Source organism: Aquarana catesbeiana, linkage group LG11 (genome assembly GCF_042186555.1).
Source record: "Aquarana catesbeiana isolate 2022-GZ linkage group LG11, ASM4218655v1, whole genome shotgun sequence".
Taxonomy (NCBI): domain Eukaryota; kingdom Metazoa; phylum Chordata; class Amphibia; order Anura; family Ranidae; genus Aquarana; species Aquarana catesbeiana.
In genome coordinates, this window is record NC_133334.1 from 89,074,421 (window position 1) to 89,099,627 (window position 25,207).

Here is a 25,207-nt window from a genome sequence, read left to right on the forward strand (position 1 = left end):
CTGTCCTGCGGTCCCTGCCAAACACAGCAGAGAAGCCAGAGGGACAAATTATTGTAGAGTGGGAATGTTTGCGCCCTGAACACTCCCTAAACACAAACTATTCAGCTTTCCAGTTGCAATCAGCTAATTGCAAGGTGTAAAAGGGTCCCATAGACAGCTGTGTGTCCAGCACCTGGACACACTTTAAAAAAAAAAGTGGTCCTTTTAAGGATTAGCTGGGGGGGGGGGGGGGGGGTGGCTAATGACAGGCTGTCACTGCTTATGAATGTGTGGAATTTGTATTAATTCATTTGTTATAAAAAGAGAAAGAAAAAAAAAAGGGGGGGACCAACTTCAAGTGTTAATGGCTAGAAGATGCCCGATTGCTTCTCATTGGTGAGGGGTGCAAAGTCCTGTCACACTTTGGTTCCATTCTTGTATGCAAGATCAAACTCATGGGGACTCTTATGGCCTAGTTACAGAATATGCTTCCACTATGGATGAGTCTGGGACCCATGGACTCACTTTGAGGCCCCTACTTAAGATGTCTTGCAGCCATCATCCTGTTCCTTCTCATGTCCCTCTGCTGTCTTCTGCTAAATTCTGATTTTGCACCGCACATTCAGTTCCCTTTGCTCTCCTTTTCACCTTTTTCCAATAATTTTCTTGTTGTTTTATATACCGTCAGTCAGAGGCGTTGCTAGGGGGTGGCTATTGAGGCTATAGCCCTGAATCTGGGGCCCATAGCCCCGAGTCTCTAGGGCAGGGATTGGCACCCGGCCCGACACCGCTGAATGCGGGCACCTGGCCCATGGAAATTTTCGCTGCTGTCCCCTTCATTGGACAGTGGCGAGCGCCCAGTATCACAGGACTGGATGGGGGCAGGAACCGCAGGAGTTAACTTTTTCATTAAACAGCAGGTGATTGGTTGCTGGACAATCCTAGCAACCAATCACCAGCCTGTTAATGTGAAAAGTTAACTTCTGTAGTTCCCGCCCCCATCCAGCTCTGTGATGCCAATCTCAGATGCTCTGCTTGCTGTACACCTGTGTAAGGTAAGAGTTCTACTTACACAGTGTGTGTGGTGGGGTGCAGGGGACAGAGGGCACTGCAGTGGGGGGGTGCATTGCTCGGCACTGGTGAGGCTGCATTACTGGGCACTGGTGAGGCTGCACAGATGGGCACAGCTGAGCCCTGCATTGTTTATGTAGCCAACTCCTGAGCCCTGGGGCTCTCTGGGAACCCTGATGTAAGGGGGGCTCTGGGAACCCTGATGTAAGGGGGGGTGGGATCTTTGGGGACCCTGATGTAATGGGGGGGCTCTGGGGACCCTTATGTAAGTAGGAAGGCTCTCTAGGGACCCTGATGTAAGGGGGGTGGGCTCTCTGGGGACCCTGATGTAATGAGGGGGGCTCTGGGGACCCTGTTGTAATGAGGAGGGCTCTGGAGGCCCTGATGTAAGTAGGGAGGCTCTCTAAGGACCCTGATGTAAGGGGGGTTCTGGGGACCCTGATGTAAGAGGGGGTGGGCTCTCTGGGGACCCTGATGTAATGAGGGGGGGCTCTGGGGACCCTGATGTAATGAGGGGGGGCTCTGGGGACCCTGATGTAAGGGGGGCTTTGGGGACACTGATGTAAGGGGGGGTGGGCTCTCTGGGAACCCTGATGTAAGTGGGGGGCTTTCTGGGGACCCTGATGTAAGGGGAAATCCACACTCAGAGATATATATACTGTAAACCCACACGTATAATATATACATGTGTATGACTTTATTTACTTCACTACTATGGGCTCTAGTCCCAGATCTTTTGTAGCCCTAGCAACGCCCCTGCCATCAGTACAGCTTCTGGATAGGTTACAAGAAAGGATTCATAAGCTACTGCTCTGTAGGTTGCTACTTCGTAACCGTACATGATCCATTCACTCTAATTGGCAAGTCCTGAGTTAATTTCTGTATTCATATGGTAACCAGGTACTTTAACTATGTTTTTTCATGAAGGGATTTGTTATCTCTAGTTTTATCGAAGGTTACTACTTTTCTTATTTTCTCTCCCCTGAGATGGCTTTTTTTTATGATTGCCAAATTCTAAAAGTGAAGTTTGTAACATGAAAGGGTTACTGTATTGTATCTTTGGAAAATAAATTTTCTAATAAATAAAAATTACATTAAGAAAAAATATTTTTTTATTAACAAAAAATAAAAAATTAAAAAACTCTTACAAAATGTTGGTTCATTAAAAAGCGCACACAACACCACAGGTACAAAGTAATACAAACCCTCTGATCTAAAGCCACTATTGCTCATATATGTTGGTCATGACCCAATTTACAATATCAGTACAAACATACAGTTATCACCACCCAGAATTTTTCAGCAACACTGCTTCTTCAGCATTCATATATTGCAAGGGCCTGCCTGCATTGACACAAATTGAACAGACGGTTTTGGTATGTCCACTTTGTAAATCTAAGCTACTGTCAATTCACATGGCTTACATAAATCACCCCCAGATCTGCCCAGTCATCTTGTATTCAGCAGGTGTGTGTGCGCCCTGCCACCACTTACAATGCAACATATTCTGTACACACAGAGCTTCGCCTCAAGCTCACACCCTGCTCTGTGCTGGTTTTGCAGGAATTCTAGACATTCCTGTGTTAGTCTCATTTCTATAAACTTCTGTTTATTCTTTCAATGCGTCACCCAGAGAAGTCCTTTTTCCTAGCCTGTAATAGTTCCCTGACCTCTGCCATTGTAGACAAGCAACTGCTAATTATACGACCTGTTTATCAACAATACATTGAGCCTGGAACATGCTGGCAGTGAATGTAACACGGTGGAAACAATGCACCAGGATTTCCAGGGTTTGACTAAGTTTTGGAAAGAATCCATAAAGCACAGTGAGCACCAGGAATAACTTGTACCATTGTCAAGTTTCCACCAGTGTTTCTGTGGGTTGTGGTAAAGCAAAATAAGATTGATTACCTTTTCTGCCAGTTTTCATGCCAGTTGTCAATGCCCCAGCATGAAAATACGTGCAAATCGGAAGAAAAACATGAATTTAAGTGTGCAGCTTATACAACAGTGTAAATTTGCTGTCCCCACAAAATAACTCAACACACAGCCATTAATGTCTAAACCGCTGGCAACAAAAGTGAGTGCACCCCTAAGTGAAAATGTCCAAATTGGGCCCAAAGTGTCAATATTTTGTGTGGACACCATTATTTCCCAGCACTGCCTTAACCCTCTTGGGCATGGAGTTCACCAGAGCTTCACAGGTTGCCACTAGAATCCTCTTCCACTCCTCCATGACGACATCACAGAGCTGGTGGATGTTAGAGACCTTGCGCTCCTCCACCTTCCATTTGAGGATGCCCCACAGATGCTCAATAGGGTTGAGGGCTGGAGACATGCTTGACCAGTCCATCACTTTTACCCTCAGCTTCTTTAGCAAGGCAGTGGTCGTCTGTAGACAAGACACACTTGTCTTTGTACTCCTCACCTGATTGGCGCCACACATGCTTGACACCATCTGAACCAAATAAGGTTATCTTGGTCTCATCAGACCACAGGATATGGTTCCAGTAATCTATATCCTTAGTCTGCTTGTCTTCAGCAAACTGTTTGGGGGCTTTTCTTGTGCATCATCTTTAGGAGAGGCTTCCTTCTGGGACAGACCAATTTGATGCAGTGTACGGCGTATGGTCTGAGCACTGACAGGCTGAACCCCCACCCCTTCAACTTCTGCAGCAATACTGGCAGAACTCATACGTCTGTTTCCCAAAGACAACCTCTGTATAGGATGCTGAGCACATGCACACAACTTCTTTGGTCGACTGTGGCCTGTTCCGCGTGGAACCTGTCCTGTTAAACTGCTGTATGGCCACCTTTCTGCAGCTCAGTTTCAGGGTCTTGGCAATCTTCTCATAGCCTAGGCCAGGGATCACTAAATGGCGGACCGCAGGCCAAATGCGGACCACCTCACTCTCCTATGCGGCCCGCCGCGGTACCGCCATTTGGCAGCTTTTTCTTCCCCCTGCCGTCTCTGTAATCCTCACACAGAGCCGACAGCGGGAGGCGGGACAGTTCTGGATGGAGGGCGGAGCTGCCGGAGGTTAACAAGCAGGTGATTGGCTGCTAGGATGAAGGGCGGTCTTAGCAACCAATTACCAGCTTGCAACACCCGCCCTGCATCCGAGACATGCTGTGCCTCCCTCCAATCTTCGGTCTATGCAAGGTAAGTGAGGGAGGGGGCGAAGTTACAGGGATTGAGGACAGTAGTCTGACAAGCTGAAAAGGAGGAAAGTGTGTGCTGACTCGCTGAGGACATAAAAGTGGAGTTGTTGAGGGCTGTGATGTGGTGGGCTGAGAACATCAGGGTGGGGGGGCTGAGTGGACTGTGATGTATGGGGGAGATGTGGACATTACAGTGGGGGTCTGCAGACATTACAGTGGGGGAGGCTGAGGACTGTGATGTGGGGGAGCTAAGAAATGTAATGTGGGGGCAATGAGGACAGTAATGTGAAGGGGCTGAAGATAGTAATGTGGGGGGATAATGTAAATAGGGGCAAAGGACAGTACTGGTGGGGGGTTTGGTGTCAAGGAAGTGTGATAACATTACTGTGGAGGGGGGGATATAAAGGAGGACCTGAGGACACTCATCAAGAGGAAGAGGACTCTGATGTGCACTGGGGACTGAGGATGCTGATGTAAGAATGGGTCCAGATCTGTACATGTGCATTAGGTGCACATGTCGTGGGTAGGTCAGCCCATTTTTTTTTTTTCGTTGAACAAAGGTTTTTATCGAACAAAAGTGCATACACGTTATGTACAGTATACATACAATTATGTCTTCCCATTTTAAGGTAGGTATACAATGTGTAGTACAATTATTTATGTTATTGAACACTTATGTGATTGTCGTTGTCACTTTGTACAGAATAAAGATATACAACAATCTCCAAGAGTTGGTGTGATTGTGGCAAGAATTTTTATATTGATTAGGTACAGGTTTCCGATTCCTGTAACCATCGGTCCCATATCCTATTGTATTTGTCTGGGCATCCTCTATTAATATATATGAATTTCTTGTAGGGGAAGGTTACGTTTATGTCCACCTTCCATTCTGTGATATCTGAGGGCATCGGTCTCAACCGTTTTCTGGCTATGACTTTTCTACCTGAGAAAAGAGTTTCGTGAAGAAATATTTTGGTATATTTGTCTGGAACATCAGGAAATATCCCAAGTAGGCACTGTTTCGGGTCTAGCATTATGGGGGAGCCCATGTTGTTGTGTAGGAAGGTTACAATTTGTTTCCAAAGGCCTTGTATTTTTGGACAGGACCAAATGAGGTGAAAGAATGTGCCAGTTTCGAGGCCACACATTGGGCATGTAGTGGGTTGATCTCTCTTCTATCTGGCTACCCTAAGTGGGGTAAGGTACGCCCGATGGAGTATGTATGTTTGTGTCAGCCTGTCTGAGAGCTTAGGGGACACATCCTTGCAGGTTTCCATCGCTTCCTCCCACTAGTCATCCTCCATTGGTCCCACCTCTCCCACCCAGCGAGGCTTCAAACTCTATGCTATTTTGGCGGAGACCGGTGTGCTGAGCATGTTATAAAAGCATGATATTCATTTTTTGGGATTTGTGTTCTTAATTCTTGCTATGATAGGGTTAGGGGTGGGTTGCAGAAAGGAGTGCGGGAACTGTGCTTGGGCTGCATGCCTCAGCTGAAGAAACCTGAAGGACATGCGGTTGTGCAGTGCAAATTCTTCCTTGAGGACATTAAGGGGTTGATTTACTAAAGGCAAAAAGACTGTGCACTTTGGAAAGTGCAGTTGCATACGGCAAGAGCAGTGGCTCCAGAGTTTAGTAAATGAGCAGAAGCTCTGCTGACTTTTATCAACCAATCATGTGCAAGCAAAAATGCTGTTTTTTTTAATTTTCCTTGCATGTGATTGGGTATTCTTTGCAAAGTGAAGCTTTACCTCATTTACTAAGCTCTGGAGCAACTGCACTTGCAGAGTGCAATTGCACTTTCCAAGATGCACAGTCTATTGGCCTTTAGTAAATCAACCTCTAAAAGTCTTGAGGGTCCCACCTGATAGTATATGGTGCATGTAGAATATTCCCTGCCTGATCCAGAGCCCTGAGTCTTGGATTTGTTGGGATTCCTGTAGGCCCTTGTTGTGCCATAATGGGATGTAGTCATTGTGTGTTGTTAGTCCTAGTTTGGTAGTGGCTAGGTCCCATATACGTCTGTGCGTATATGGGACTTTGTCACTTCCCGCCTCTGTGGTCTCTGTACCCATTGTTATGGCGTAAATCAGGTCTGTAGTTTGTTGTGCCCATTTTGGGCATAGTAAATTGAGGAATCGTGCACTGTCTGTCTTGTCTATGTGAAAAAGCTGGGATAATTGGGATGCTATGTAGTAATGGTTTAAGTCTGGGAGGGCCGTGCCCCCCATGTCCGACGTGGGTTTTTAAGTGCTTGCCACGTAAGTTTGTGTCTATTTTTCCCCCAAACAAAGGGTTTAAGAAGGGCTTCAAGTGACTTAAAGTACTTTAAGGGTATGTAGGTGGGGGTGTGCCAAAGAACATAGAGCACTTTGGGTAGTAGTACCATTTTAATTAAATTGTTACGACCCCATACCCCCAGAGGTAGGCGGGCCCAGGCTTGTATTTTAGCTTTGATTAGGGAAAATAATGGCTCAATGTTCAGTGAGATGTAGTCTGCTGGAGTTCTGGAGATATGTACCCCCAGATATTTGATTATGTCAATCCTCTGTAATGGCATGTTAGTTTGGGACTCTGTGGGTGGGAAGCTATCAATTGGTAGAATTTGGGATTTTCCCCAGTTTATCTTGAGACCAGAAAATTTCCCAAATTGTTAGATTGTTTGAAGGGCGTTGTGAAGGGAGGGGCAAGAATCAGCTAAATATAACAAAGTATCGTCAGCATACATGCTAATTTTTTCAGTCAAGGGTCCTAGTTTTAATCCTTCAATCTCTGGGTTTGCAAAAATAGACATGGCGAGTGGTTCTGCCGCTAGAGCATATAGTAGTGGGGAGAGTGGACAGCTCTGTCTCGTGCCTCTACTGAGGTCAAACGTTAGAGACGGCCATCCATTCGCCACCACCTTAGCGGTTGGGCTTTGATATAGTAGCTGGACCCATCTGATGAACTTTGGACCAAAGCCATATCCCTCCAGGCATCTCCAGAGATATTTCCACTCTACCGAGTCAAACGTCTTGGCTGTGTCAAGAGTCACCACTACCCGTGTACCATTATTTTCATGTGTAGCTTGTAAATTAATAAAAAGTTTCTGAAGATTAAATGAAGTGTTGCGACCCGGCATGAACCCTGCCTGGTCGGTGTGTATAAAAGGGAGAGTATGACTTGATTGAGACGAAGAGAGAGTGTCTTAGCTAGAATTTTAATGTCGACCTGTAATAGAGAAATGGGGCGATATGACTCTGGATAGCCTGGATCCTTGTCTGGCTTAGGTATAAGAACTATTGTGGCTTCTCACATAGATGGCGGTAGAAGAAAGGTCTCGAACAAATCATTGTAAAGGGCTAATAATTTAGGGGTGAGTATCTCGTTGTAGTGGGAATAAAACTCTATGGGTAAACCGTCTGAGCTGGGGGATTTGGATCTGGCGAAACTTGCTATTGCAACAGCCATTTCCTCTGTAGTGAGAGGTGCCTCCAGGAGACTAACCTGTTCTTCAGTTAGTTGAGGGAATGAGACATCTAGGAAGAGGTCCATGAGGACGGAGTCGTCTTGTACCGTGGATGTATAAAGGTCCATAAAGAAATCCCTGAACTTGGGAGGTCACACTGGGAGAGTCTGAAATTTTTTTGCCCTCCAGGGCCATGTAGTGTAATAACCACTGGAGGTCTATCTTCGTTATGTACCAGGTATGCCAGTAGTTTGCCAGCCCTTTCCCCATGCTCAAAGTGTTTTTGTTTGGTGAAGAATAATTTCTGTCTAGCTTTCTCATATTGTAACTGGGTAACCACCCTGGTTTATAGTTTGAGGTTAGCATGAGTCAGAGAAGGGTCAGCTGTGCACGTTTGTTCTGTGGAGGAGAGCTCAGTCACTGCTTTGTCAGAAGCCACTGCAGAGTCTGTTTTTATCTTGTTGATGTGTGATATTAGGGAAGCCCGGGCATGTAGCTTAAAAGGAGTCCCAGACTGTCGAGGGAGAGGCAGAAACATCATTCTCTGCAAAGTACCTTCTCCATTCAGTTGTGAGCTCGTCGTCTACGGGTAAGAGCGACAGCCAGAATGGGTTCAAGCGCAATGTCCGTGATCCAGTAAGGGCTATGATCTGACAGTAACCTGGGACCAAATGTTGTTTCTAAGAGATGTGGAGTGAGTCTTTGGGATATGAGGATAAAGTCAATGCGTGATATGGAGTTGTGTGAAGATGAAAAACAGGAGTAATTGCGTGTGTGGAAATCTATGTCTCCAAGTGTCTATTAGGTGAAGGGAGGACATAAGTTTGGAGAACCTGGTATCCCTGGCTGTTCCTGTATTGAGTAGAGAGGGTCTAAGTCTGTCTAGATCCTTATTCAGCGTGGTGTTAAAACCTCCCATCCGTATTGCCTGTGATGTGGGATGGCTTGCCATGAATGAGAATCCTTCTAAAATTATAGAGGTGGAGAATGGGGGAGGAACATAGAAGGCCAGAATGAGGAAGGGTTCCCCATATATTTTGGAACATAGGAACACATACCGGCCCTGTGGGTCAGTGCGCATCTCGCATGATTCGAAGTGCACTGATTTTGCAATAAGTATGGACACTCCCCTGGGATGAGATGTGTGGACCGAATGAAACGTCCACCCCACTCATGGGTGTCGGAGTGTCATCTGTAGTCTTCCCTCCAAATGTGTCTCAACCAATACTACAACATCTGCACTGTTTCTTAAGGAACGTGAAGGCTGCCGAGCATTTAATCTTCTCGCGTAGGCCCCTCACATTCCAGGTAAGAAATTATTGACACGCCATTTACATGACTTCATATGATGATGTAACCTAGTCACATTAAAACACCTGTTTGTCTTGAATTGGTTCGGGAATCGTCTGATTTACATAAGTTATAGGCTGTATTACAGAAAATAGTATACATGTACCAACTCAACATTAAGCATAATTGTATTACCTGTGTGTGGAGCATATCATACACTTAAGTTCGACGAGAGTATTGTCCCCCCTCCTCCCCGCCCTACACTCTTCCCAACTGGTGCAGGCATAATCCCTAAACAAAACTTGTGCTGCAGTCCAGGAAAAAAACATGAGTTTAAAACGTAAAAAAAGGTGAAGTGCATAGAACCACTGCAACTTAGTGCCATACCAGGGTATCATCCATAAGGGGGGGGGAGAGTCATCCCTCTGGGTAATGGAGCCTCTGGTGCTTGCATGGGCAATTGTGAGTCTGGTTTTGCAGTGGTCCCGATTACCTGAGCTGCTTTTCCTAGAGGTGCATGGGGGAAAGTCACGCTGCACTTTACATGGAGGTGGTATGACTGTTACGGTCCCGAGGATCCTGCTACTTGTGTAGCTTGAAAAGGTATGACATACCCTAAGGGGGGCATTAGGAGGTAACTCAGTGAATTATGTGTGGTGAGTGTCCCATGGTTCCAAATGTGCACATGTCCTAATAGGGGCAAGTGGATGTGGCAGAGTGTTCAGCCATGGCAGCCTTTTCAGTTAGTTCCACAATGGTAACAGGTGGAAAACAATGTACTGCGAGGTATAGTTCAAAAGACTAGGCTGACCATGGAGCTCTGCAGTATAGATAACAGGACATTTTGTGCATAGGCATGGTAATGAGCATCATACTCACAGCAACATCAATCTGCCTTCTCAGGGGCAGCGCGGCGTTCTATCCAAGTAATTAACTCTTCAGGGTCTTCAAAAAAAGATGCACGGCCATCGCGTTCCACTCTGAGCCGTTTAATGTGTAGGTTTCTCAATCTGTGATTGGCCTCCATGAAGTTCTAGCAGCGATGCTGGACCTCCGCAGAGAAGTCAGGGAAGATGGCGATTTTGACATTTCCAAAGGGAATATTACCCATCTCCCTTGCCAATCTCAGTGCTGCATCTTTATAATTTAGGAGCTTGGCGATAAATGTACGGGGTGGGGCTCCCTGTGGAGGTGGTCTGGCCGGCATGCGGTGTGCCCTCTCAACTGCTAGCATGGGGGAGAAGGCCTCTCTGCCATATGATGTAATGAGCAACTGTTCTAAAAATGTGGTAGGGTCTTTACCTTTACCTGCCCCCTCCAGGAGGCCGATTGGACGAAGATTACACCTCCTAATCCTGTTCTCCAGATCGTCTTGTTTGGAGAATAGTTGCTGCATCTGTTGCTGCATGCAGTCCGATCCCGTTTGCAATGGTGGGATAGCATCTTCCACAGTGCTGATTCGGGTCTCTGTGGTCTTAACCTGATCGCAAAGTTTTTGTAAATCCTACCTGATCAAGGAGATGTCTACCTTGACTTCTTCTATCTGTGCTGTGAGTGAGGTACGGCAGAAGGTTATCGCTTCTAGCTACTTATCTGTATTTCCCGCCGTCCGCGCCTCCACAGCCTTGATGACACCACCATTTTCCTCCTGCTCCTCTCTGTCCTGCCAGCGGTATTAATCCAGCTTCGCCGCGTCGTTTTTTGTGCTTTTGGTGGGGACATGTTGTCCGGGTCCTGGGGTATCTTGAGAGGTAAGTCTGATGCTAGAATAGTGCCTGTGGGCTGTAGGATGCCAAGGATTGCAGGATCAACGGTCGGAGCTGCTCGGTAAGAGTCCTACTCCATGTAGAGTCAGGCCACGTCCCCCAGGTCAGCCCATTTTAATGGGCTGCACTACCCGCAAGAAACAAGGAGAAAGACGTCTTTGACGTCTTTTCCAAAATAGTGCGGCAGCAACATGCGGTTTGGCACATGCGAAAAGGTGCCACGGGTAACGATATGATGTTCGGACCTCTGCTGGAAGAAAATTCTGCTGACCGGACCTCTGTGAATTTTAATTCATTACCTCTGGCCTAGGCCATCTTTATGTAGAGCAACAATTCTTTTTTTCAGATCCTCAGTGTTCATTGCCATGAGGTGCCATGTTGAACTTCCAGTGACCAGTATGAGAGAGTGAGAGCGATGACACCAAATTTAATACACCTGCTCCCCATTCACACCTGAGACCTTGTAACACTAACTAGTCACATGACACTGGGGAGGGAAAATGGCTAATTGGGCCCAATTTGGACATTTTCACTTAGGGGTGTACTCACTTTTGTTGCCAGCGGTTTAGACATTAATGGCTGTGTTGTTATTTTGAGGGGATAGCAAATTTACACTGTAAGAGCCCTTGCACACTGCGGCGGGGGGCGGCGTCGGTGGTAAAACGCCGCTATTATTAGCGGCATTTTACTGTCGGTATGCGGCCGCTAGCGGGGTGGTTTTACCCGCCGCTAGCGGCCGAGAAAGGGTTAAATACCACCGCAAAGCGCCTCTGCAGAGGCGCTTTGCCGGCGGTATAGCCGCGCCGTCCCATTGATTTCAATGGGCAGGAGCGGTAAGGGAGCGGTATACACACCGCTCCTTCACCGCTCCGAAGATGCTGCTGGCAGGACTTTTTTTACCGTCCTGCCAGCGCATCGCTCCAGTGTGCAAGCCCTCGGGGCTTGCACACTGGAATGGAAGCAGCGGCACTTTCGGGGCGGTTTGCAGGCGCTATTATTAGCGCAATAGCGCCTGCAAACCGCCCCAGTGTGCAAGGGCTCTTATACAAGCTGTACACTCACTACTTTACATTGTAGCAAAGTGTCATTTCTCTTATGTTTACAAATGATTTTTATTGTTGCAAAAGTTCATAGAAAAAAATAAAAACCCAACACACACACACACGGGGATCCATCCCCTTCCATCTGGGCATATCGGAGGTCCCATAGAGTAGAGTGGGCCGTGTCCGCTCTGCATATGCTGAGTGGACATGGACCTGTCATCCACCTGCTCCGCTCATGGTGGCTCACGACCAGTTATTAAGTCGCTTAAGTGACCCTCGCTCTTCAAAAGGTTGGACACCCATGACTTAAAGTGTTACTAATCCCACAACAGTAAAATCAATCTGTATATGCAGTAAAGCATGCTTGTTATACTCACTGTGGAATATAAGGGGTTAATCCTCTGCATTGTGTAAAAAGACTGTTTGATCCATCATCTCTGATCCTCCCCTTCTTTTTCTGTTCCCAATCCATCTGCTGATAGTACAGAGCCGTGGGGGCATTCTGCACATGCTCAGTCTGGCGTGTATTGCTAGAGAGTTTTTTTTTATATTGGGGGGGGGGGGGGGGGGTGCATGTGATCAGCACAGAGCTAATCAGCACTGTCCACACAGAAAGTCAGGGGCCATGCAGCCTCATAGGACAGTCAGAGGAGAATGAAAACTTCTACAAGCTTTAACCAGTGCTCGGCCGGACACTGATAGAAGTCATAAGACTGCTATATACTGCTGATAAGAAAAAGGTATTTAGAAGTTTATATTTACTAAAATAATTGCATTTGCATGTTCTGTGTACTGTGGGAGACCAGGTATAGTTTTTGCAGGGTCATGGTTTTAGTAACACTTTAAAGTCTTGTTGTACAGATCAGGAGGGTGTGAAAAATGATCTTCCCGGGGTATCAAATATGCTAGTGTAGTCAAGTCCCGGGCCCCCTTTGGTCTAATGAGAACCTCTAGAGCTAGGGATAGCTGACATCCTACGTAGAGTGGGTTACGAGGCATGGGGAGTGTGATGCAAGATTGCATTCAAGAAGTGTCTGGCGCCCATGAATCTAAGAGATCTATTGTCTCATAAACAGAACTGTGGGAGAGAGGGTTTAGGGCCAGGACACCCTTTAGTAGTTGCAATGTTAATTGGCAGACTCCAAGACTTCTATAGGTAGACAGCCATGCAGGGAAAGGCACCCAGCCTGACACCACATCTGCATGTCTAGATACGCTGTCTCCTATGGCAACAATCTTTAACAGTTCCTAACAGAGGTTACAATGAACTCTTTCACTTCCTCAACAATCTCTGAGACTGAGCGCCCAGTCTCTCTCACTAGACTTGCTGATCCACTGCCACTGGATCCCCCGAGCTCTTCCAACCTTCTCGCTCAGTATCTTCCTCAAGTGTCACCCCCGCTTCCCAGTTGGGTCCCTAGCTTGGCACCCAAGATCCTTCTCAAGCGTCACCCCGCTCGCCTGCTCGGTCCCTAGCTTGACACACAAGGCTTATCTACAAGCGTCCCCTCTGCTGGCTGGGTCCCTGGCTTGACACCTGCTGAAGTTTCCCATTAACTGTATAATGTGAACCAATCTTTAAAGCAGGGGTATTTCTCTGGAATGGTTTGTTCTATGGTAAAAAGATGATTGCTTGCTTTGGGCTACTCCATTAAAACAAGCCCTTTTATGTGCCAATGTTTATAAAAACCACCAGTTCCTAATCAATGAACAGAAGCGCTGCTCCAGTCTGTCTATAGCAACCCAAATTATTGCCCTCTGCGGACCCTCTTACGCCAACTCTTGCACAACATAACAAAGGTGAATCCAGGTCTCCAATTACAGCCCACATGACAAACACCTTAAAGAGCAACTCCACTTTTGTTGAGAAAAAAAACATTCCTCTCTGGGTGATCTATGTTCATTGCAAGGATTTTAACAAATTTTGGTGCAGATTCCTACCTTTTGTTTTTCTGAAGAAATCCCTGTGTGTTTGTCTGTATCCATGCAGGAAAGTGAATCTAATGGCAGTGGTTTCATAATTATCAACCAGCTGCAGCACCTGCAGGACAATAATGAGGAAAGCTGCTGGGTCTGCATCCCTTTAGATGCAATTTACTATTGGGAGAATCTCACCAAAAATTAAATTGGTTGCAGGGGATGCCTGAAATTTGACTTGTTGTCAGAAACCATGAACCAGACCGAGACAGAAGTACAGTAAAATTACACTTGTTTATTAATAAAAATAAAAAGGTAGAGTAAGCGTAGTCAAAGCATAGCCAGAGTCCAGTAACCGGATCGGGTAGTCAGCCAAGCCAGAGTTCAGTAACCACGTGATTAGAGCCTAAGGCTTCAATAGGCTTAAAAAAAAAAAAAAAAGGGTGGGCTCAGGGCGCAGAGCATTGCGCGCTGAGCCTACCCAATTGTGTGACAATAGTGAATGAATATTCGCTATTGTCATACTGATTTTACCCCCGGCCAATCAGGAAGCAGATCTTGAGACCTATTTTCTGATTGGCCAAAAGGAGAACCAATCCTTTTGGCCTAGGAGGAGGGAGGGGACCTTTGGCCGGAGGGGACGCAGGGGAAGCCTGACCAACCCACCAGCCGCCACTGATGCCTTAACCTCTGCACTGCTGACACACTCCCCTGTGCCGCGCACTAACTGGTTACTACCAGCTAATGAAGTCACCTCATCAGCGGTGCACAGAGAGGACAATAATAATGTGCCTGCTCCTGCCTCGTCTCTCTGTTCCTGGGGGATTAACCTGCAGCAGCAGCTCAGTGGATATAGGAAAAGTCTGTGTGATCAGCAGGGAAATTCTCATTCAGTACTCAGCAAGGACCCGACTCTACTACCTACCTACCTACCTGGGGGAAGGCTGGAGCATGTATGTCCCCCCTGTACAGTCATGAACCTGCCTGCTAATACCTAGGTAAGAGAGCCCAGCATTGAGTGCTCTGTTTGCCGCTCCCCCAAAAAATAGAGCACTAGCCGCCACTGGTACAGAACCCCTCCAGGTAGCCATATTGCATTTTTTAGAAAATGACAAAGCTGTAGATTGAAAAGGAAAGGTAATTTTTAATAACGTTCAATTACAATATGACTTGTATCACAATCATTTATGTGAAAAGAGTGAAAATACATAAACAAAAAGCTGCTAACACACAAACAAACCAAGTCAAAGTGAAAGTGAAAACAATAAGTGTAGCGCTAAAAGTAATAATTGCCTATATGCATCCAATCCGTCCCAAACAAATGGGCAGGATGGGTGCACTAGGAAACAGTGTTAATATAGGGTAATAAACCTCATAAAGTATGTGAAAAAATTAGTACAAAAATGTGAGAAATGTCCACAGAAATGTCCAAATAGTAGGAGGACTGGCTCCTCAATCTTCAACCGAACTGGGAAAGGTACCAAAGAGCAAGGTGAATACGAACAAGCATTCAGGTAGAACTCATCAGAACTCCATTATGGGGAAATGGGCATGTTGATCTACGCCATGTGGAGCCCCTTTTTTTCTTGTTTCCCCATGATGGAGTTCTGATGACCACCTTGGGACCATCTTCATTGCTGGACCTGTTTGGCGGGTGTCCAATCCTTGGGAACGTCCGTTTTTACCTACATCTATCATTGTCCAGATTGGAGTTCGAGGCCTATAGGAGACCATCTGGTTTGGCGTCACCACTGGGAATATAATATCCCAAAGCCCTATAGACGCACTGCCATACGGTAGGTGCGTCATACAGATCTGGTAAGAGTACCCATTCTTCTACCTGAATGTTTGTTCGTGTTCACCTTGCTCTTTGGTACCTTTCCCAGTTCGGTTGAAGATTGAGGAGCCAGTCCGTCTACTATTTGGACATTTCTGTGGACATTTCTCCCATTTTTGTATTCATTTTTTCACATAACATAGGGTAATAAACCTCATAAAGTAACACTGTTTCCTAGTGCACCCATCCTGCCCACTTGTTTGGGACAGATTAGATGCATATAGGCAATTATTACTTTTAGCGCTACACTTATTGTTTTCACTTTCACAATCATTTATGATATATTCTTTTTTCTTTATTTGCAATTTTTTTTCCTCCATGAAAGTGGAGTTACCCTCTAAAAGATAAGTTCACCTTTTAAAAAACAAAAAACAAAAACAAATGCACATCTTTTTGTAGGGAAAAAAAACGTGCATTTATTTTTTTATTGGGAGCCTGGAGAGCATTGCACCTACGATCAGCAGATCATGGGTGCTATGCAGGGCTCTTGCAGGCTCCGTGTGTAAGTGGTTTGGCTGCAGCCAAGCAGTTATACAGTACATTGATGAACTACCATAGCGCTCAATAGTGCTGTGGTGGTTCATCGAGACCTACAAGCCGACAGCCGCAAAGGCTGCTGGATCTTGTAGTTTTCAATTCTCAGAACTCTGTGAATGAGTGACACGAATGGGAGAAAAGAGCGGAGGGAGAAGATCCCCCCCCACCGCCTGTGACATTGGGGAGCCGGGAAAATATGGGGGCCGGTGGATTTGTAACAGGTTACATGTTACACCCTGAATAAGGGTGTAACATGTTACAAAAGACGAACTTATGGTTTAAGGCGGCCCTAGACTGGTTTAATGACACAAGCATAGCTTATTTTAGTAGTAATTCACTTTTCCACTGCACTTCCCTGCCACAGGCTATAACAGGTAAAGCCAGGCATAGGCAGTTCAAATCTCAGCCGGTTCAGCAGGGACCAGCCGAGATTCAAACCATGTATGGGCAGGCTGACTGTACCCAAGTCGATCCATCAAACGACTTGGGTACAACCACCATGTTGGATTTCTCATTCAATTATTGCCAGGGGCTATAGCCACTAGCAATAATTACTGTGTTCTCTCGGCAGGGATGGCTCCACCCCCCCCACCACCGCCGTTGGGAGAATGTCATAGCTCAGCGGGAGGGATTCCTCCATGAACACTGACTGTGAGATGTGGACTTGGCTGTATATGTTGACTCTTTGACAAAAAGTCAAAATCTGCATATCAGGTTTTGTTCGGTTTGTTTGATAAGGTGGTATGATATGAAAAAGGGAGTTGTAAACCATTTGCTGCCAAAAGCATTTTCTCTGTATTTTGCCACATACGTAATAAACCTAGTGTGACAGACTCACCCGGGATAGAGGCTTTTGGAGGGCACTGAATGTGAGCCTCTTGCCTACAGATTATGGGCCCTGGCATTTGGGGTACCCTTGAGGTGTTGTTACTTTGGCTTCGGGTCCTTGTCCCCCAGGACACACAGACTCTGGGGACCCTGTATTTGCCATAGTACCAATAGTGACTGAGTCATACTGTTGGAACTCATACTGTGAGAAGATGCTAATGTCATCAACTCCACTCACCTGTCTGATGTCAACTATAATGTGTTTAATGTAAATGAGTTTAGTCTGACTTACCACAGGTTCTAAGGGTATTCAACTCGTTGTTTGTTCTAATTAACCCTGTGTTGATGTTTATGGTAATGTGTGTTGAATAGTCAATGAGCTAGGAGACGTAGTCACTTAGTCTGGGTAAATGATTTAGTAAACTAGCTCATGTTAATTAGGTTACAGTTGTATTGTTAGAGGAGGTTCCAACGGCATATAAAGTCTTGTAATTTTGATTCTAAATAAAGTTAGTCCATGTTAGCAGTGAAGCAAGTCTCGCCTTGTTTTATGCTTGAGAGCGGTTGGAATATCTGATATCTGTATCCAGACTACAAGGAAGTGGTATACTGATGGAATCACTCAAGCGGAGTGTGGGACGTTCCGTGACCTTGGTGGCAAGCAGCAGGAAGCTTCCGGCAGTCTGGGAAATTTAAACCTCCACCTGGATCCAAGATCAGCATAGCAGACTTCAGTCACCCCAGCAGAGATATGGACCTGGCATCAGAGTTCCCTGGGCTGCTGCGGATCATCCTTTCAACATACACCAGGACTGTGTCTGAGGATGAATACCTGGAGCTCAGGCAGCAGATTCGGGTGGAGCTTTGGATTGGAGCCCTCCAGCTTGCTGGTATAAAACAGGGCAAGTGCTTTCCAACCCAAGAACAACGAGTCAGTGACCAACGGGCATTGCGGATGGCATTCCCGGGAAAGCGGCCCCAGGAGCAATGGGTGACTGAGTTGGACAGGCTGGTCCAGCAGCAGATAGAGCTGGACAATCATTATTGGGCTCTGCAATGGCACGCAGAGCAGGGATATTTAGGGGAGACAACAGAATGCTTTCCGGAGGGATCTGACTTTGGAGGCCCTGGATTGCTGTGGGAGAGCCTTACAGATCATTTTGTGTTTGGCGATGAAGGGGAATCTGACATTGAGGACCTCGCCTTGTTTTATGCTTGAGAGCGGTTGGAATATCTGATATCTGTATCCAGACTACAAGGAAGTGGTATACTGACGGAAGCACTCAAGTGGAGTGTGGGACGTTCCGTGACACCTAGCATCAAACCTCTTGCTGTAAACAGTTGTTGCTGCAGCCCTACCCTGTTACTTTCATCTAAATTCCTTTGCGATTAGTGGACTGTATTGCATGTCATTCAGCTCTCAGATGACCATTTCCTGCTTCTCTATATACTGTAACAGGAACATTTTTGGTATCCTAATACACTCCAGAAATAAGAATCTTTATTCTTTTATTACATTCTATGTTTTAATTTATTAAAGCTGTGATCAGTGTAAAATTAATAAAATGTATCAGTGTGTATGGACGGTTTTTATACCATAGCTAGTAGTAGTCACATGCAATCAGACTTGTCTAGTAACGTTGAAGATGTTGCACTGCTCAATCTAGTAGCTTCCTCATTTGAAATGTATAAAAATACACCAGCATTTATACCCACACGGGCAGCCGTTTTCAACATTATTGAACAAGTCAAGCTGAATGTGATTACCAGGGATATGCTATTACCGGACCTCCAGCTGTTGCAGAACTACAAGTCCCATGAGGCATAGCAAGACTCTGACAGCCACAAGCATGACACCCAGAGGCAGAGGCATGATGGGACTTGTAGTTCTGCAACAGCTGGAGGTCCGCTAATTGCATATCCCTGAGCTACACCAAGCACCTGGGTTAATAAAATATTACAAAGGCATATTTTTAAAACCTTGTTCCTTCGTGTCTCGTGCCAACATGCAGATGAGTTTTGGCTACAAAACACGCAGATGAGTTTTGGCTCATGCGCAGGAGTGACGTCATCATGGCTCTGGGCAATCACAGCGCCGGAGCCCGCGATACCCAGAAGTCACTCCGGGAGTTAGAAACCTTTTTCTACTGACCATCATTGCCTCTTTTGTGTGCTGCCTACAACCTTTAATGCCAATACTAAGACTCTGCCTAAATTTATAGAAGGTCCCTACCTTATTTAGGAAACAGAAACTGACAATACCAATATAATTTTATTTTACTAAGGCTCAGTACTTTTTTATTCCTTATTATTTAGAAATAAATTCTAAGAAACCAATTCACTTTGCTCTAAGGTTATAGTGATATAGCAATTATGATAGTGCATCTATGATGTCTCTACATAATATTAAAACTGGTTATTTAATCAACTAAATAAGTGATTTATTTATTTTGTCACTATTATAGTTACTATCCACGCACTAGCAACATCAGCCGCTGAGCTTCTAAACAACCTTCAGGTATGATTTAATGTTCGCACACAAAATTATTTTCTATCAAAACAAAATTAATGCTTTTAATTTGAAGCAAATATGATACCCTACTATACAACTTTTTTACTGTTATGTTTTTTGCAGGACTTGCCTCTCGGCCTCAGTGTATCCTCAGAATATTTACCCTACCATTACGCCCCCTACTGGCCTCCTTTTTTGGAAGGCTAAGGGAGGATTCATTCCCTCCCCTATTATCATTAGGTGATAAAATACATATTGTCTGAATGAATTCTTATTTTCCCCTGAATATGGATACAAAATAATTTTCTACTGAAAACCATTGCTTTCTTTAGGAACCAAGAATCTATCTGGTAGACAGACCGTGTCATTGCTGCTGTTTTTAATTAGAGTTATATGGAATGCTAAGCCAGCAATACACTATAATTATGTAAGTGTAAGAAATATGGAGACCATATTAAAAATGGTTATATCCAGATATATGCTTGAATGCTTATATTTGTTTTTTCTATACATCTTTTTAGAATAGAAATATCTCTAACTCACACCCACCCCTGAGTAAGGAGGTACACACTCTGAAACGCGTGGGGTGCAAGAGTATTTTCTAACTTTGTACATTGATGTTAAAAAAGGCCTGTTATGCATTCCAAATAGTAGATGTTACACCACTGTTGTGTTTTTAATGTTGAAATTCAATAAATCATATTGTATTAATATACTTTTAATCTTTTATGTGCCTTAAAAGTCCACCACTAGGGGGTTATTCTCATTGTCTAGCTTTATTACTGGATGTGGCACAAAAATACAGTAAGCTGCCATTCTACAATAAAATTTATGGATTATTTCATAGTAGATACCGCTCCCCACTCTATGTTTGGCAACTTCCTGTATATTATAATTACACATGTCTGAATAACTAGTTCTAGTACTAATTTAAAATAGTTTTTGAATAAAGCTACTCTATTATAGAGGCAGCATGACAGGTTTTACGGGTAATGACTGGGAATCCCTCATAGAGGGATATTTAAAAGATTTTGGAGATAAGGAACACATAGATTCAGAAATTTCCTCTTTTCTCCAGACTTTCTAAAATTCTGGAGGAAAAATCCATGTTATACTGGCACATTAGAGCTTTTCGAGATTACATTAAGGAGGACATTAATCCTGTGGGATTGCGAGTCCAGATCTTCCCTACCCTTGATGGTCTGGATTCGGAATTCAAAGAAAAATGGGAAAAAGTACTACGTAGCTGTTTACAAATTTTAATGGAAATTCTAATAGAGGAGTATAGTAAAAGATCCAATAATTTGGACATAGATATTGTAAATCTCTGCAGTAAGTTACAGCAATTTAAAACTCAGAGACCTATTACAAACAAAGAAGATAGATTGAAGATGCATCTTGAAGCATTCAATATAGACATACTTATGAAGAAAGGACAGAAACTCACTCCGGATAGGAATGCCTTTAAAGATGGCAAGGCCTATAAATGGACCCAAAATAGACATAACAAGAATAAAGGATTATTAGAATTATTATCAGGGACATCAATCTACCTCTTCACAACACACTTCTAATTTCCAAGTTCCCTCCCAAATTCCTCACAAATCCAAAACAGGCGAACCCACTGAGGGACAACAGGCCAAAAAATTGACCTTGGACATCCCTAAAAAATCAACTCACTCCACACCTGCACATGACTCAACCACTAAAACAGCAAACCCACGGGTTAACACCCACACCCTAGCAAACGAAAATCTCCCTGCACAGCAAAACAAAATGAGAGAATCCAGTTCTCAACCCAACACTTCAACTATTGAGTCATTTGACACAATCTCTAACAATCCATCTTTTTTAGAGAGGATCCTTATGGGTGCCCAACCTACACAATCCAACCTCAACACGTACACACAGATAGCACTGTAGTCCCTATAATACCTACCAGTGAACAAGGTGAAATTGAGCTCAACATAATCAACCTTTCATCATACGATTTATCCCAAGATGAATTAGCCATCTTAAAGAAAGGTCTAAATTTCTGCCCAAATCAGAATGTAGATAAATTCGAGATATACAAAGATCTCCAACTCTTTGTCCGGAAATTAATTTAAAAAAAACTTTATCATAAACAAGGAATGCCAATAGACTCCACTCCACAGGAAAGTCAGGCAATAGACCAGTTGGTCTCTCTCCTTGGGGAGAGTGATCAAACTGATCTTATCGACAGAATCGATCTCTCCCAAATCTTAAAATCAACTGAAACATCAAGTGACACTCCTAAGACAAATAGGTCCGCACTAAAGAAAAAAAAAAAAATCAGACTTTTGTCCAGCACCGAGCACTCATCCGAATGCAGCGGCTTTCCTTAAATTGGTTGACAAGGAACTAAATAAGCTAAAAATTCATACAAAACATCCTAACAACCTAACTAAAAAAGAAATGTTGGCATTAAAAACATTATCTAGCAACAATCAAATTACTATAAAGGCCGCAGATAAAGGCGGGAACATTGTTGTGCTTGATAACGAGAAATATGTTAATATGTGCAATAAAATACTCAACAATCTTGAATGGTACCTGCCGAATTCCAGCTAACATTGTAAAAAAATATAATGATGATTTCTATCTACTAATAGACACCGCCTATTCAAACTCTATAATAACAAACAACTTTGGGAATTTATTAGAAACAACTTTCCTCAAACCCCCGTATTTTATGCACTTCCAAAGATACACAAGGATGCTAATAACCCACCCGGGAGACAGATTATCTCTGGTGTAGGAGCATAAAGTGAAAATGCTAGCAAATTGGTGGATGAATTTTTGAAACCCTTTGTTTTATCTTTACCTTCCTTTGTAAAGGATACACATCATTTTTTACAAATTATCGATAAATTAAAAATCCCTGAGAGTGCTTTACTAGTAACAGTTGACATTGAATCCCTGTATAGCTCAATTCCTCATGAAAAAGTTATAGCGGCTATTAAACACATTATGCAAAGAGCTGATGGTATAGACCCTATATACGGAGAATTCATCATTTCCCTGTTAGAATTTATTCTCAACCACAACATATTTACCTTTAATGGCTCCCACTACCTCCAGGTGCAGGGGGTTGCAATGGGGACATGTTGTGCCCCATCATATGCCAACCTGTACCTGGGGGAGTGGGAGGCCATGTTCCTTGGCGATGAAACCTTATCGATGTACACAGACCACATTCTTGGTTTGTACCGGTACATCGATGACATTCATCGTCTGGGACGGACCACCAGATTTACTCCAACAATGTCTTCTAAGGATGAACAGGAACGACTTCAATTTAAGTTTTACCATGTCCTTTGACAATTCTTGCGTCACATTTTTGGATGTGGAAGCCTATAGAGGAGAGGGGGGAGCCATTTTGAGCAGGCTCTATAGGAAACCTACATCAAGCAATGCAATTTTGAATGCTACTAGCTTCCACCCCAAACCCCTTATGGACTCTATTCCTTATAGCCAGTACCTCAGGGTAAGACGGAACTGTTCAAATGACACCGTCTACAAAAAAATGACACCGTCTACAAAATAGAAGCAAACAAACTACGAAAAAGACTGTTGTTGCGAGGCTACTCTCATGCCTCGCTAAAATGATCTTTCAAACAAGCTTCCCTACAATCTAGGAATGAGCTGTTATACTCTCAAAAACTTAAAAATGACACCAATGCTATCAGGATTATCACTAGATACAGCAACCAGCATAAGCAAATTAGAACTATCATAGATAAATATTGGCATATGCTTCAATGTGACCCAGCATTGGGACAGTTTGTCCCACCAAGGCCATTATTCACCTTCAAACAAGCCACATCTCTTAGGGACAGGATTGTCACCAGTGAATATACAGTGGGGACGGAAAGTATTCAGACCCCCTTAATTTTTTTACTCTTTGTTATATTGCAGCCATTTGCTAAAATCATTTAAGTTCATTTTTTTTCCTCATTATGTACACACTGCACACCATATTGACAGAAAAACACAGAATTGTTGACATTTTTTCAGATTTATTAAAAAAGAAAAACTGAAATATCACATGGTCCTAAATATTCAGACCCTTTGAAGTGACACTCATATATTTAACTCAGGTGCTGTCCATTTCTTCTGATCATCCTTGAGATGGTTCTACACCTTCATTTGAGTCCAGCTGTGTTTGATTATACGGATTGGACTTGATTAGGAAAGCCACACACCTGTCTATATAAGACCTTATCGCTCACAGTGCATGTCAGAGCAAATGAGAATCATGGGGTCAACAAAACTGCCTGAAGAGCTCAAAGACAGAATTGTGGCAAGGCACAGATCTGGCCAAGGTTACAAAAAAATTCTGCTGCTCTTAAAGTTCCTAAGAGCACAGTGGCCTCCATAATCCTTAAATGGAAGACGTTTGGGACAATCAGAACCCTTCCTAGAGCTGGCCGTCTGGCCAAACAGCTATCGGGGGAGAAGAGACTTGGTGAAAGAAGTAAAGAAGAACCAAAAGATCACTGTGGCTGAGCTCCAGAGATGCAGTCGGGAGATGGGAGAAAGTTGTAGAAAGTCAACCATCACTGCAGCCCTCCACCAGTCGGGGCTTTATGGCAGAGTGGCCTGACGGAAGCCTCTCCTCAGTGCAAGACACATGAAAGCCCGCATGGAGTTTGCTAAAAAACACCTGAAGGACTCCAAGATGATGAGAAATACAATTCTATGGTAAGAAATACAATTCTTTGGTCTGATGAGACCAAGATAGAACTTTCTGGCCAAGTACAGGGATATCCTGGACGAAAACCTTCTCCAGAGTGCTCAGGAACTCAGACTGGGCCTAAGGTTTACCTTCCAACAAGACAATGACCCTAAGCACACAGCTAAAATAATGAAGGAGTGGCTTCACAACAACTCCGTGACTGTTCTTGAATGGCCCAGCCAGAGCCCTGTATTAAACCCAATTGAGCACCTCTGGAGAGACCTAAAAATGGCTGTCCACCAACGTTTACCATCCAACCTGACAGAACTGGAGAGGATCTGCAAGGAGGAATGGCAGAGGATCCCCAAATCCAGGTGTGAAAAACTTGTTGCATCTTTCCCAAAAAGACTCAAGGTTGTATTAGATCAAAAGGGTGCTTCTACTAAATACTGAGCAAAGGGTCTGAATACTTAGGACCATGTGATATTTGAGGTTTTTTTTTTTAATAAATCTGCAAAAATGTCAACAATTATGTGTTTAAGTTCATTTTGAACTTAAATGATTTTAGCAAATGGCTGCAATATAACAAAGAGTGAACATTTTAAGGGGGTCTGAATACTTTCCATCCCCACTGTAAAGGAGAAACGAACAAATCCCATTGCAAATATAAGGGAACCTTTAAATGTGGGGCATGTAATTATTGCAAATTAATGCTCACACAAAAAAAATCCTATTCTTCCTAACGGCCAAACGTTCTACCCAAAGCATTTTGCTAATTGTAAAACCTTGGGGGTAATTTATATGCTTTTGTGTGACTGTATGTGTTTCTATGTTGGCAAAACGAAATTAGAATTTTGGAGACGGGCATATAGACATATAACTAGCATGCAAACTTGCGAGCCCGACCTTCCTCTCGGCCGACACACCACCCTAGTTCATAATGTAAAATTTCCGAAAATAAGGTTCCTGATCTTGGACCACATACACCCAAGTCCTAGAAGAGGGGACTGGAACAAGATCTTGTTGCAAACGTAATCACGATGAATCCATAGATTAAAAGCCACCCAGCCTCCTGGCCTAAATGAAACAATCTGGTTTAAACCCTTCCTCGAGCGTTT

At 44.1% G+C, this 25,207-nt stretch overlaps 1 protein-coding gene and 1 long non-coding RNA gene across 4 annotated transcripts in view; one reads left to right on the forward strand and one right to left on the reverse strand.

Annotated features, from left to right (window-relative positions):
• The window catches only part of SYT8 (synaptotagmin 8), a 91,866-nt gene that overhangs the window by 44,939 nt on the left and 21,720 nt on the right, over positions 1 to 25,207 (reverse strand). The gene's annotated exons all lie outside the window — the stretch shown is intronic.
• The window catches only part of LOC141112979 (uncharacterized), a 48,478-nt gene that overhangs the window by 21,899 nt on the left and 1,372 nt on the right, over positions 1 to 25,207 (forward strand). Inside the window, exon 3 of the long non-coding RNA XR_012236680.1 lies at positions 19,344 to 19,396. This is a non-coding gene — a long non-coding RNA (uncharacterized lncRNA). The remainder of the gene's footprint in view (positions 1 to 19,343; positions 19,397 to 25,207) is intronic.